Source organism: Pleurodeles waltl, chromosome 1_1 (assembly GCF_031143425.1).
Source record: "Pleurodeles waltl isolate 20211129_DDA chromosome 1_1, aPleWal1.hap1.20221129, whole genome shotgun sequence".
Taxonomy (NCBI): Eukaryota; Metazoa; Chordata; class Amphibia; order Caudata; family Salamandridae; genus Pleurodeles; species Pleurodeles waltl.
In genome coordinates, this window is record NC_090436.1 from 327,369,679 (window position 1) to 327,381,918 (window position 12,240).

The following is a 12,240-nucleotide window of genomic DNA, read 5'->3' on the forward strand; positions in this document are numbered from 1 at the left end:
CACCATGGAGGGCACATTTCAGTTCACTCTGATGCCGTTCGGTCTGGCGTCTGCCGCCAGTGTTTTCCAAAGGATGATGAACCAAATTTTCAGAGGGTTGGACAATATCCTGTTTTTCCAAGATTACATTCTAGTGTTTGGCGAAACTATTGAGAACCATAATGTAACTCTGAAGATGCTACTGGACAGATTGTTGCAATCTGGTTTAACTTTGCACCGTGAAAAATGTCAATTCTTGATGACGGAGGTGGAGTATCTTGGTCACTCACCGGCGCAGGATGGTGTAAAGCCAAAGAAAGACCTGTGAGAGGCAATTAGGTTGGCTCCAGCTCCCAAAGACCAGGACCAATTGCGATCTTTCTTGGGATTGATTGAGTACTATTCCAAATTTGTCAAAACTTCGCTAGCAAGCCAGAATGCCTAAAAGTACTTTTGCGCAAAGGGGCTTGTTTTGTCTGGGGAGAAGAGCAATGCCAATTTTTTCAGTTGATTAAGGATGATGTATGCAATGCTGGCATTCTAGTGCCTTCTGACACAAAGAGAAGAACAATCATCTCGGTGGATGCAAGCGATGTGGGCATTGGGGCTGTCTTGTCTCAAATGCATGGGTCTGTGGAGAAGACGGTTGCCTTTGCTTCTCGGACTTTGTCTACTGCTGAGAGACATTATGTGGTTATTGAGCGTGAAACTCTGGCTGCGGCATGGGGTGTGGAGTATTTTCGCACATATATATGGGGTAGTACCATCACATTGCATTCTGATCATAAACCATTGCTAAAGATTTTGTCACCAGGTGGGACTGGTAAAGGGTCAGCGAGACTGGCTATGTTGGTTTCCCATTTGCAAGAATTTAATTACAAGATTGAGTACATTCCTGGTTGGAAGAATGTGCAAGCGGACTGTCTTTCTCATCTGGCTCTTGAGTGGCAGACAGTATACGGAGACAATGTATTAGAGCATGAACAAGAGGGAGCTGTTGCGCCTGTGGGTGAGGTTGTGCATTGGTGTAAAGGAGCAGTGAAAGAAACCGACTGGGATTTGGCTATGAAAGCAGATGAAGTTTTGTTGTGGGTCGTTGATTTAATAAGGAACGGTGGGAGGAGAGAGAGAGCACTCTCCCGGCATCTGTACGGCCTTTCAATAAGGTGGTGGATGAGCTTTCTGAAGTTGATGGTCGAATGATCCTGCGGGGTGAAAAGGTTGTTCGGCCTATGGGGGTGCGCAAACGCTTGTTTGATATTGCACATGAGGGTCATCTTGGTCAACCGATTACCAAGAGAAGGTTGAGAATGGAATTTTGGTGGCCCGGTATGGATGATGACGTGGTGAGATGGTTAGAAAGATGTTCTGAGTGCATTCGGAGTGAGAAACGATTGAAAGTGGGAGAGAAGTCTGTTAGTGGTAACATAACTGACCCTGGCAAACCTTGTCATAGTGTTTGCCTGGACTTTATTGGACCTTTTTCTGGCATTGGCAGAGGAAGGAATTTTGCCTCGGTTATGGTGGATGTGTACTCCAAATGGCTTATCGTCAAGTTTATGGGAGAGGTTACAACGTCTGCTACCATAAGTGTACTGAGAGAAATTTTCGCTGAGAAGGGATTTCCATTGGTGTTGATTACCGATAATGATACACAATTAACGTCTGTGGAGATGAAAGGGTTTTTAGACTCGCGTGGTATAAGGCACGCCCGTACAGCGTTATACAATTCTCGTGCTAATGGTATTGTGGAACAAGCTAATCACATGATTAAGGGTGGTCTGCAATTGGCTGTGGTCAATGATTTGGATGCTGGTTTGGTGATCTCAGAATTGGTGTGGGGATATCGAACCACAGAAAACATAACGTCGGGCAGAGTACCGTTTGTTGACATGAGAGGTTGGAAACCTGTCAGCAAACTCAGACCTGCATGGATGGAGAGATTGTTGGGAGGTGGCGGCGCATTCAATGGAGACCTGGCCATTGAGACAGGGGATGACAATGAGAGAATTAAACCAGGTGACTGGGTAAAAATCAAATCTGGTAGAATAAGACAGGGGCTTAGCAAATTCCTAGGTCCGTTTAGAGTTCATCAAGTTCACAGGTGGCATGTCTTGCTTGAAAATGGTCAATGTTGGAATTTCAGGCGTGTTGCAAAATTTTCTTCTGCTTTGGATGTTGGGTGTGCAAGGAGGGGTTATGATTGTAGTGGTTATATGTTGACGAAAGATGAAGATGTGAATGGTACTAGTGGTGGCGAGAGGAAACAGTTTGGTGGTGGAAGTTGTGAAAATGGTGATGCCACGGTTGGCAGAAGTGAGGTGATTATTGATGCTCCTAATACCTGTTCAGATTCCATGGGAGCTTCTACTTGTGTTCCAAGTATTGTCTCACCTAGAACTGTTGGGTTTCCTATGACTACTAGATGTAGGAGACCTCCAGTGTTCTTGAATGACTATGTAACATAAAGCAAATTGCTAGGGTAATGACTCCGTGTATAGATTTTCTTTTGTTTTTACCTTGTTATCTGTTATTTTGTTATAGTTCTTTCCTGTTATTTATTTGTGGTTCTGTTTGTGGGTGTCAACGGTGGGGGATGGGTTATGACGTGGCTCGCGGCTGTATGTGTGATTCTCTAGCCGCGAGCCTAGAATGTTAGCGATGGTTCTTCCGCGTGGCAGTTGCTTGCTGACAGTGGAAGAAGACACCGGGTTAGAGGAGAGCTCGGCAAATAAAGCTTACCTGCCATATCACTACGCTGCCTCTCGCCTTCCTTACACTTTCCCACAATCAGTTGAAAGCAGGGACAGATTATTTTGGGGGAGGGGTAGGCATACATAACAAAAACAAAATTATAGCTGGGTAAAAAATTAATTATAGGGATGTTTTTCACTCTGGTTCTGAGTGACATCACAGACAACTTGTGCTTTACTATCGACTATTTGAGGTCACTCCAAACGCCTCTGTGAAAAACATCCCCGTAAATCACTATTACCCATCTATAATGCTGTATTTTGGGACTATAAATGTTACCAAGTACCAGGCAATGGATATTCTGTTGCCGCCTTTGTTTAACCATTTTATATATAATTACCCTGCAGCTCCATTCTAGGTGCTCTAGAATATACAAAACGCACTTTGGTGCACTGTAGTGGTGTTTGGTCAAACAAAGGTGCTCACAAATAAAAACAAGCATTTGCAATGCAGTGGGTCTTGCATATTTCAAACAAGTTGTCATCTTTTGACAACAGCGCCCACAAACAAAAAATGTAAAATATTTTATTTTTTTAAACAAGGGGAAGCTGAGAAAAGACGACTTACCAAAATAAAGTTAGCTTTAAAAAATAAAACTTTGCACTTTTGTTTGTCCTACAGGGCACGTTTTTGCCAGTCACAAGCCTTCAGTTGGCAGAGTACTGGAAGTTAAAACAAATTAGTACCTCGATCACCTCGGGAGCAGCGGAGGGACACTAATTAAGTTGAAATCAATTAGTGTTTGATCCCTGCTCCACATCGAGGAACGGAAATGATGCCAGACATGCCTCCACAAATTACGAGGCTGTAAAGAAGAGTGCCAGCAAACCAACAAATGGTGAACGACAGGCGGGCTCCAAGCACTTTACTGACCACAGGAGTGGAACAAGCATGTGCTAGCGCCTGCACTTGCAGGCTCGCCCCTGAAAAGACACTTTGTTTCCAGTGTTTAGTTTTTGCATGCTACGCATTTAAATGCTCCTTCCATGACTTTCCAGTGAAAGGGATCACCAATAATTTGTACAATGAACTATTTATTTACTAGGTCAGTCGGTTAAGTGCACAGTGCACCTAACTGTGAGAAACGTGCAGACTCCATCTTAGAATCCCAACCTGGCCAACACAGTATGTTATATTTTGAATGAGGATGACCAGTATTGCTGATGTGGGAATTAATATATTATCGTTATATAAATGTGAACTACACGTTTATTAATAACTAGAGCAAATATGTATTATAATTATTCTGCTTCCAACTCCGGACCAAAGAGTCCCTGTTGTAATTATTGGATTCAACCCGGTCTAAACATTTCAGGACTCTTTCGAAGTCGTTTAGTATTAAACCAATACAGCTTGATTTACTTTACAGCTTTAATTTGGCTTCGTTTGTTGCTTGTTAGGATTTGGTGCCACCTTCTGGTGCCTGTCACACATGCAGTAGAATTGCAATATTTCTGTTGGTCTTGCGCTGCCGAAATGTTTTAATGCAACATTGAAATGAATGTTACTTTCTTTTGAGAATGCTCTTTATAGTAGATAATTTATCTACCCGCGGATTCCTAATCTTTCCTTAAGTACCAGACTGGATCTGTAAGTTTATCACAGCAATAATAGCTCTTGTGGTCGAGCGGGTGGTACCACTGGGCTCTGCATCCACCCAGTCTGTGCCTACATAAGTGACAGCGTAGTGTAGTGTATATAGGGCACCACCCCAGTGCGATTACAATTTAGGTTTGAACTCTTCAACACCTTCAGACATGGCTCACCAATGACAAATTGCAGAAAGCTAACTTAGGATTTAGCATGCTAAACGTCCACTCCACAGAACCCCTAAGGGGTAGGGCTGTTTGGAATCCGCAGTTGGGAGTATCCAGAAGAAATAGATTCCTCACATTTTCAAGGGATACCAATGTAGTACCTTCTAAAATGTGGTGGGTCTGAAGAGTGGATTCAACCCAAAATAGTACTGCAGGACTAAACAGTCGAAATGGCCCTTCCCGCGGACTTGATGGTGTAGACCAGTGGTTCCCAAAGTTTTTTGACCCGCGGCTCCCCTGACCTATTGGCCACTGGCCATGGCTCCCCATTATGTTACTTTTTTTTGGCGGGCGGGGGGATGTAAGCCCGGCCTCTGGAGTAGTTCCTTTTTTCACTCTAAAACATAATTGGGATGGAGCCGATGAAGGTACCATATTCATAAATATAACAAAATGAAAATGTAACAACTGTTTAATTTAAAAAACAAACCTGAATTTGTAAAGTCAGAAACAATACTCTTCAACACTTGGGTGTACATTTGGATTTTTTTTAAACAATAGACCCAAACTGGGCTAACATGACAGAGGAATTTTCTCAGTTGAGAAAAGCGGATTGTTACCCATGCGCAGGAATGGGTTTGCTCAATAAAAAACAAAGGTGTTTACACAGAACCTGTGGGAAAATATATGTAAGCAGTTTCCCCCTCAACCGGCAGGTTGCCCACATGCTGATCATTGGAATAACCAAGTTCATTAGGTAATAAATAACCATGCTATGTATATCATACAGAAATAAATGAAGTAGTTTAACATGAAATATTCAATCCCTCTCCAGTAGGTGGCGTCCGAGCCTGTGAAATGCTGTCTATGTAACTAGCATAGTCCTCGATGAAAATGCCAAATTAGGGCTTTGGTATGTTTGTATATTTGAATTATGTGACTTTTGTGCAATTTAACGAACTCCAGTAACAAAGGAATGAACAAAAAAACGATTCTTATATAAATTCACAGTTTTAAAATTTGATTTCCTATTAGGTCATAAGATTAATTGGCACCATCAGCACATAACTGTTTCATAGAATGCATCTTTTCACGGCGCCCCTTGCTGGCTTTAATGGCGCACCGGGAAGCCGCGGCGCACAGTTTGGGAACCTCTGGTCTAGACAGAAATGCATCAGTGAAGTGTGTACAGAAGCCCATGTCGCCACCTGGCAGATGTCCAACACCTCATCATCATGGCAGTCTTGGCTCTAGCGGAATGAGCCTGCAGGCCCTTAGAGGCTCCTTCCTTTCTGGTTAGAGACATAACATATCTTAATGCACAAGATGACACACTTGAATAAGTTTGCTTCTGGGATACCTTTCCTTTCTCAGCAACAGTAAAGTCAATGAAAATGCGGGACAAAGCTTACAGCTGCTTTGGGTTGCAACAAGGACGCCTGCTCTACTTAGAGGAGTGAGGCAGAGCAAAAAAAGGCAGGGAAGAGTGACGACTATCCCACAGAAAATGCCGATACCACTTTTGGCAAACAAAGGTTTGAATGTTTAAGTACCAACTCATTCAGGGAAAAAGTTGTGTATGGAAGTTGCTCTGCCAGAACCTGCAGCTCACTGACATGGCATGCAGAAGTAACTGCAATGAGAAATACCGTCTTGATGGTTAGTAATCTCAGAGAACAATTTGCATGGACTCACAGGGCGTGTACATTAGGGACATAAGGTCCCATTGAGTGATGATTAAGCATGTGGGAGGAACACGTATGCGAGACCCTTAAAAAACGCATTGGAACTGGTGACTTGAATAAAGGTGGTTCATAAGGTTAATGTAGAAAGGCCAAGAGGGCTAACAAAAAACATTTAAGAGTGTCCACGGCAAACCCTTGCTAGTCTAGAGATAAAACGGGCAAAAGAAATCGGACATTCTGTCCTGTAGAGGGTCCAATTGATGTTCTCTGCAGCAGGGATACATTTTGCAAAGCAACCGGAATGAACAGGGTTGGTAGATGGAAACCTATCTGCTAGGCTTCAGCAGGTAAATCAAATCCACTCAGTTGGAGTCATTCAATCTCCACGCATGATGGTGTAGGGTCTTGAGACTAGGGTGCAGGACCTTGCCCTGTTGAAATAGGAGATCCTCCTCAAAAGGCAGCCAAATCGGGGGCTGGAAATGCTCAGGTTCAATAGATTGGGATAATATACTCTCCCGGCCCACTCTCTTGCTATCGGCATGACCTGGGCACAGTCTGTCCCAATGTTAAGAACTTGACAGGTAGGAAGGTGTACAGCAGGAGGACTGAGCTTCTCAGGGAACCTCTTGGTGATACTGTGGGACGACAAAAAGACCCAAACAAGGCACGCCCCACTGGGCATAGATGCCTTGGGCTACTTCCAGATGAAGAGCCTATTCTTGGTTTGCCAGGTGGCATCTCCAGAGCTCATCCACCATAGTGTTCAGCGAGCCTGCTAAATCTCTGACTGTTAGGGAGATCCCTTGATGGTCCAGTGTTTCCAGAAACACTGTGCTTCCTTGCATAGGATCCATTACCTCACACTTCTGGCTTGTGGCAGTACCACACAGCAGTTGTGTTGTCTGTTAAGGCCTGAACAGGTTTCCTACTGATGGAGAGGAGGAAAGACTTCAGAGCCAACTGATTGTCGAGAAACTCCAGAAAGATGGTGTGAAACTTCTGCTTCACTTGTAACCACAGGCCACTGATTTCCACGTCTCCCAGAGAGTGCCCCAACCAAAAGATGATTCATCCATAACCACTGTGAGCTTTGAACGTGGCAGGAAGAATGGCCCGATTGGTGTCTGACAGCCATCACTGAAGGTCCAGGGGCTACCTCCTATGAAATGCAGATGCTGTCCCAAACACTGCCCTTCTGTGGAGCCCACTATGGACGGATGTTCCACTGCAAGGCCTCCGTATACCAATGGGCATGCAGGACCAGCAGAATGCACGAAGCCACGAAGCCCCATACCCATAAACAACAGAAAACAGGAGTGGGCCCTAAATATCTGGATCACAACCAGTGTTTTGGACTCACTATGGGGTATTAAAGGCCTTGAACACCATCATGTCCAGGATCCCTTTGGTACTTTGGCTGAAGGAGGGAAACCCCAGAAATGACAGAAGGGGGACAGTGGGTAGTGCATGACGGACTGTGATGAGCCTGCATTCAGCACCCATAGGTCATCGTATGAGAATACATTTATCCCCAGCCTGTGAAGATGGGCCGCAACCACTACCATCATCTTTGTACGCACCAGGGGGGCAGATGTGAGGCTAAAGGGTAGAACAGCAAAATGAAAATGCGCCAACCCCACAGAAACTGTAGGAAGTGTATGTGGGACCGCAGGATGGGCACATAAAAGTAAGCTTCCTTCAAGTTCAAGGACACTATCTAGTCCCCTGGATCCAGCACAGAAGGAACCCGGAACAAAGTTAACATCTTGAACTTCTGAGAGTAAGTGTTCATAACTCAAAGGTCCAGAATTGGTCCTCAAATTTTTGGGGCACTAAAAACACACAAGCAGCACCCTCTGCCATTCGCTGCTTCCGGGACCCTCTCTGTGGCCCCTTTAGCCAGCAAACACAAACTTCTTGCACAGAAATGGGCAATAAAATCTGCTGATTCTCTTAACAAAGTTGGTATAGGAAAAGAAGTGGATTTGAAGTACCCTTGAATGATCTGCAGCACCCACTCATCTGAGGTTTCAGCACAATACCTGGACAGGAACAAAATAGATCCATTACCCCACCGTTCACACATGACCCTAGAAGAGCAAACAAAGCAGCTTTCTTGCAGGAGAGGAGGAATATCACGACTGTTGTTCTTGTGGTTGAGTGTCTCTGCCACTACTACATCATCATCACCATCTTGAACCACCACCGGTTTGCACTAACTGTTGGAATTGTATCCTCAGAGTTTTCGACATAGTTCATGGAAGCGGCAGGCGGGAGAGAGCAACTCTAAAGAACAAGCCATAACACGGCTGTCTTTAAAACATTCAAGCGCAGAATTTGCCTTCTCGCCAAACAGACTGGAAAAAACAAACAGCAGATGCCAGCACGCTACCTGGATATTCCTGTGGCGTGCACCTAGGCTTGACACCTGATCATGACAATGATGCCCACAGTACAGCTTATACAGTCAGGTCTAGGCCAGCCCTCTAGAAATATTTTTCTGCATCCTGTCCATCTAGAAATGTCCGAGTGAAGGCATTCCTGAATTCACCTGGGATGGCCGAAAGAATTTGATTCATACAAGGCATGCATGTAGTGTCCCAGAAGGAGACTGTATTCGGAGACCTCAATACCAAACTGGCAGAAAACTTTTCCTGAACGCATCAATGTGCTTCACCCCGCTGTCCGAAGGCAAGCAGGGAACATGTTGGGATTCACACTAATGATGGAAGCATGAACCACTAACCTCACTAGAGTCTGTGTAGAGTCAAAAAGGCCAGATCTCCAGCGGTGGTTTTTAGACGTCTGGCTACTGGGTAGCTTACAGGAGGAAATGAGCATGGTTAAAACCAAGTCGTCATCAAGGTTTATATTAAGGCCTCATTAAAAGGCACCAAGGGCTCCGAAGTAGCAAACCTAACTGGAAATATTTGTGTCAGCAAGTGAGCATTAGTCTATAGCATGTCACTATAGGAGGAACACGCCTGCTGATCTGCAGACTAAGCATAGCTCAGCATCAGTGCAATGAGAGGGGAACAAGGTATCTGCCTCATCGTCCCCTGCCGGAACATTTTGGAGCCTCAGAATCAGATATGAAAAAGCCTTCCAGCCTACGATAATACTGGCATCAAATGAGAGGCTGAGAATGGCTCAAAGCTGGGGGCTGTCGTGCAGTCTTCTAATACAGACACATAGGCCTGGCATGGCCCATTGACTGTTCTGGATCTGAACCGGGGGTCTAGTCAGATCCGCTGGTGTCTGGATCAGCACCAAAGCGGCACTAGCAGAGCGTGGGCCGGCACTGGCAGGAAGCTACGCAGAGGCACATTGGGGTCAGTTGTTGCCGGGCTCAATGAGAGTCGGACTAGGGCCCCTGTGTCTCAGAGGGGCCCAAAGTGCTCGAACGGGAGCGGGCATTGCCCTGAAAAGTTGTGCCATGACCTTCCTGACAGCAACTATGTCAACATTGGCAAGTGAAACTATGGCCATGCAGAGAGCAGATTCTGAGTCGGCCGATGGCAGCAGAGTGAGGCCACTAAAGGGCCAATTGTGCGAATTCTCCTTGGAGTGGAGTGGCAGAGTTTGGGCTTTTTGATCCCCAGTTTCTCCTTCAACTTCAAATGTGATGTTGACCTGGAGTAGGACCAAGACACAGACCTGGATAAAGCCCACAACAGAGTGGGAACGTTGTTTGGAGTGAGACCTACCTCCCTTTTTGTGTCCAGAAACGTAAAGCTTCACCACCCAATTGACTAAGAGTTGCATCTGGATTCTTGACACCACGGGCAGACATGTGGATTTGTGACCAACATCTGCTTCTTGCAGTTAGGGCACAGCTTGGTTTTTAGTATGTACATTTACCTAACAAACGTCCTTTAGGAAGAAACAGGCAATTTTTGCCATTGGTGCTCAACATCGAGGGTGAACAATATAAGGACCTGCATTGGAGTGACGCCTGGATACTGCTAAGCTGTCACTTCCAGAGGCAGAGCGAGGTCAGTGCAGAGCCAGATGGTGCCACCTGCCGGCACGTGGGGCCTATCGCTATGAAGAAGTTCCAGATCAAATATCCATCAGTAGGATGAGATTTATCACAACTCCCTGCAAAATGCAGCCCTCCATTTTACCCACAATTCAGCCCAAAAGATTACAATAACAAATGGTTTCGTTTTTATTCAGAATTGGTTTGACACAATATGAATAAGTTCATATCAGAAATAAATGATTCATTTAAAAAAAACGGCCTGGTGGTTAAATGCGGGCATCTCCGAGGAAAAACCCACAAACAAGAGTTGCAAAGCCAAAAAAAGTAAATTTAATATTTAAAAAGAAGAAAAGAAAAAAGAAAAAAAAAAAGCAGCGACGCATATGTGCACAGTCAAAATTCCATCACTTACAGTGAGGAGACCTATGGAAGAAGAGGACTGGCTCAGAACCCAGCCCCTCTATGCACGTTTACAGTAATGTCGGGGTGCGCTCTTCTGGAGGAGGGGCTGAGGGTGAGGTTCCTGGGTGCTGACACCAGGGAAGCAGGTGGGGGCTGCAGACAACTGAGAGGCAGAGGTTGGTAGCCCCAGGGGAGGTCACTGCCGTGGCCACGAGGAAAAGATCGGAAAGCGTATGAAGCCACTCAGGATCCTTGGTGAAAGCGGACGGCCAAGTGTAGGAAAGCTGCTCAGGGTGATAGCAGAAAGCGGACGGTGAAGCTGGTGGAGCCGCTCTGGGTGACTGTAGATAGCAGCGGCGAATTCCAGCAAGGCAGCTCAGGGTGATTGAAGAAAATGAGCAGCAAAGTAAAGAAAAAGCTGCTAGAAGTCACCCTGGGGTTGGTGGAAGAGTCCTGGGCTACCGGGCAGAGATCATCAGGGCAGTGCAGCAGGGCAGCAGTTTCTAGGAACAGTCATTCCTGGCAGAGTGTCAATCCCGGCACACAGCAGTCTTTACTTGAGTCGAGACGTGTACTAATTTTAGTGGGTCAGAGATCCAGTACTCATACTGAAAAGTGCCTTTGATGTGGGGGAAGACTACAAGGAAATCCTATGAAGTGCACAGGTTCCCCTTCCAGGTCAGCCAGGCTCCAGACTATCAGTGGGGGGTAATCAGCCCCTTTGTGAGGGCTCTGGTCACTACTCTGAGATGTAAGTGGGAGCCCTTTCCAACCTCCTCCCCAGGAAGACCCTTCAGTATGCAAGATGAATGCAGACGCAGCTGAGTACCCTTTGTTGCGAGTGTCTGAAGGGAATGCACAAGCGTAGCTGACACCTAGCACAAGCCAGATTGTATCAGAGATAGGCTGTAGGCATGCAGAGTAATGAGTGCAGAGAAATGCCCACTTTCTAAAAGTGGCATTTCTAAAATAGTAATGATAAATGTGACAGCTTAAGAGTATTGTAAGGAATTCCCAATGCTGGCCTATGAGAGGGGCAGGCCTCACAGTAATGAAAACAGCCGTTTAAGTTTTTCATGTCCTAGTAATGAAAATGTCCTGCCTTTCAATGACAGCACCCCGCCCCATGGGCTACTTAGGGCCTGCTCTAGGGGGGACGTATGAAAAGGGAAGTGTAAGGCTTGGCGTGAGGTTTTAAATGCCAAGTCGGTGGCAGTGAGACTGCACCCACAGTCTCTGCAGTTGCAGGCCTGAGACACGTTTACAGGGCTTCTAATGTGGGTGGCACAAACAGGGCTGCAGGCCCACTAGTTGCATTCAATGAACAGACCCTTGGTATATAGTATACCACTTTTCAAGGGACTTACAGGTAAATTAAATATGCCAGTTGTGGATACCCCAAGGTTACCATGTCTTAAGGGAGAAGCACATGTACTTTAGCACTGGTTAGCAGTTGTAAAGTGCTCAGAGTCCTAAGGCCAACAAAACGATACAGCAATAAAACCAGAGATAGAGGCAAAAAGTCTGGGGTAAAACCACCCTAAGGATGCCAGGTCTAACAAGCAAGCTTCAAAACATTTATTTGCAAATCTGACTTCTCACAAGGTGCTAAAGTTGTGTTCCCAACAATGTGCTTCAGAACCATAGTGTGGTGAGCGTGAACTGTGGAAGGGTC